This window comes from Nyctereutes procyonoides, unplaced genomic scaffold (assembly GCF_905146905.1).
Source record: "Nyctereutes procyonoides isolate TBG_1078 unplaced genomic scaffold, NYPRO_anot_genome, whole genome shotgun sequence".
Lineage (NCBI taxonomy): Eukaryota > Metazoa > Chordata > Mammalia > Carnivora > Canidae > Nyctereutes > Nyctereutes procyonoides.
In genome coordinates, this window is record NW_026575048.1 from 9,095,592 (window position 1) to 9,098,943 (window position 3,352).

Here is a 3,352-nt window from a genome sequence, read left to right on the forward strand (position 1 = left end):
GAAAGAGAGAGTGAGAGAGACCTCAAACAGGGGGAAAGGAGGAGCAGACTGCCCCCCCTGAGCAGGGAACCCTAAGCAGGACTTGATCTCAGGACCCTGGGACCATGACCTGAGCCAAAGTCAGACACTTACCCGACTGAGCCACCCAGGCGCCCCTATCCATTATTACTACGCTGGATTGCTCCATGGATGTGTACCCCAATAATAATAGTAGTAATAGTAATAGTAACTATTTCTATTACGTGCAAGACATTGTGCTGGTTGCTTTATACACATCGTTCATAATTTTCATGTGTCAAGTAAAACTCAGATTATAATTTCACTGTAAAATTAAGATATTCTAAATTCATCCACGGTCATATGGATACACAGTGAATGAATGAAGAGTCCCACCCAGACCTTCCTACTACTGGCTTTTTTTCAATCCAAGCACGATGACTGTTAATAAGCATAAAAAATGTTGAAGGCACTTGGTATAATTATCTAATTTATCCTGTGCTGCAGTGGCTTCCAAAGGACGTGAATCTGGCCTTTGAGAATGAGGAAGAAGTAGCCACTGCATATTTTACATCAGAAGTAATAAATACACCATCAATCATGTAAGCATCGGTTACACACCACTATCAGCTTATAATTTTCTTGATCTCTCCAGATATAGGGCTCTCCTCCCTCCTTGTAAACTCACTGGAATGTTCTGGAAAGCATGCACATGACCTCCAGCCTGATTTTTCTAAAACCCCAATCTGACCCTGCCACTTCCTGGTTTAACACCAGCCTAGATGCTACATCTCCTCTACCAAGAAGACCACGATCTCTAGCTGGTCTTTGAATCCCTTCCCATTCGAATTCCGACTCATTTGGCCCAGCCTGGCCACTGCTCTCAAACTGGCCTGGCCACTGCTCAAAAAGTGGCCTGGCCACTGCTCTCAAACTGTCAATACTGGAACCATGGCGAATTACTAGAAATTTCAGAGAATCCCACTCCTTTGTTTTTGCACATTCTTTTCTTTGTCCCTGAAATGCCAACGAAGATCTCTTATTCGTGTTATTTCATGGCTCCACAAAGACAGGAAATGTATTTTTTTAAAAATCATTGTATCTCCATACCCAGTGTCTGGCACATAGTAGGTTTCAGCAAATATTTGCTCTGGATTAATTCGAGGTAAAAAAATAAAAAATAAAAAAATAAAATCACATTTTCTGGGAAAACTCCCTGAAGTCCAGGAAAAGTTGCTTCTTCCAGTATGTTCCATTGATGCCTTGATATTCTGATTGCCACATTGTTATGCAATGAAATGACATATTCCCATGCCTTTCTCTGGGGCTAGACTCTGAGCTCCTGGGTGGCAGAGACCAAATCTTACTCATACGTGGGCCCTTAACAACCAGCACAGGGCCTGGCTTATAGTAAGCCTTCATAGATTTCCTGGAATTGAAAATGCAATTCTAAAGCAATCACGTGAGCTGAGCAGGGCGGGTGTTATGCTTCTCATTTTACAGTTGAAGAAACAGGGACCCAGGGAGGAAAAAAAGTCTTGACTCAATTTTCATTTGAAATCAGAGGCCCACACAGGCCTGGGGACAAGTCCTCCCAACCCCTAGGTATAAAGCACTGTTGGTGGCCACTGAACAGAGGAGGCTAGTGTCTTTCTGACCCATCTGCAGAGGCTACTCAGGTCTGCTCCTGAGATGGGCACAAACCCTTGCATGTCTTCAGGGGACAGAACTGGATTCAAGGACTCTGCTTAGCAGTCCTGGTGATAGTCCGGGAGAACTCGTGAATTCCCCTGGGGTCAGGGACCCAGTCCTAGGCAGGCTTTCAAGCAGCAAGATGGTGAGATGTGCCAGGACCCATGGGGCCACTTCTTGACCTTCTTTTCAAGCTGTGGCCCTGTGGTGGCCTGCTGTACGGTCAGTCAGTGTCCTCTCTGGCCAGCTTCCCAGGAACTTCTTATCACCAGATTAACTGGGTTGTGCATAATTATAAATAGGTCCCCTGTCTACTCAGAAGTGTCCTACTGTGGACAATAAATCGTCTGGTCCTCTTTCCCTCCCTACTAGGAAATATGCATCCATCCCATGGAAAGCTCAGAAAGCTCCAAGAGACTTTAAATTCACCTTTCCCAGTCCCTTGCTTTTTTAAATTAAAAAAAAAAACATTTTTTTTTTTTAATATGTCATTCCTCAACCAGATTGCTTCTGCTTTACCAAGACACACTAGATGAGTGCCCGGAGTTCCAGGTCTTTTTAGGACTTCAAGCCCTCTTGCCCGGTGTGCTCCTGCCCAAGCCAGAGGACTGGAGGCTCCCTAGCAAGTTGAGAATTGGCGGGGAGGGGCGGGCTGCGAAACTGCACCTGATTCTCAATGTCAAGGAGCGCCTATGGGGCCAGCACTCCGGGGTGGGGGAGTCCAGAGCACTTGAGTAAGTGCAAGCAGGTGTCTGTTTCACCTGCTCACCAGCACCGAGGCCCTCTGGGCACCGCCCCCAGAGGGGAAGAACTAGTGATCGAATTTGGTCCAAGCCTAAAGGTTGTCTTCAGCTGAAAGCCCTCAAAGCCCGGGTGATGGGGTGGTGGGGCGTGGAGGGGCAGGGAGGCGGTGACTGGAGGGCAGGTGGACACCAGCGCAAAGCAAGCAATTGTCTTCTCTTTAAACGAGGACTAGGGTGCTGCGTGGGGGGGGGGGGTAGATAACGAAACTAAATTTTTGAAACTACACGCGGCACCACTTGTGCAAGCGATCGCCGAGACAGGGAGGAAGAGCTCCTGGCGCCGAGCAGCATCTGGAGCGCGGTGGCCCGATGCTCACAGGACGCCCGGCTCTCCGGGGGGTGGGGGTGGGGGTGGGGGGAGCGCGGGGAGGATGCGCTCGGTACGCGCAAGTCCACACCGCGCGCCACCGAGCTGCTCCGGGGAGACGCGTGGGTACCCCGGGGGGGGCCCGCGCCTCCCGCACCCCCGCGGGGCGCCGCGAGCCTCCCGGGTCCCCCGCGCGGGTGCGCTCCCGCCCGGGCCGCGGAAGGATATCGCGCTGGGGGCCGAGCCGGAGGGCGCCGGGGCCGGGAGCTCCGGAGCTCGGAGCTCGGAGCTCGGCAATGGCAGTGGCCGCGGCCGGCGGGCGCGGGGAGCCGCCCGAGGACTGGCAGCGGCGGGGCTGATTGATGGGCGCCCGGCGCAATGAGGGGGGCCCGGGCGGGGGCGGGGCGGGGCCGGCCCGGGGCTGAGCCAGTCGCGGGGGCCGCGGGGGCCGCGGGGGCGGGGGCTCCGTGGACATGTGTGGGTGACATTGAATGGGGAGACTGAGCGCGAGCCCGGCGCGCGCACACACACGCGCACACACGCGCGCACACGC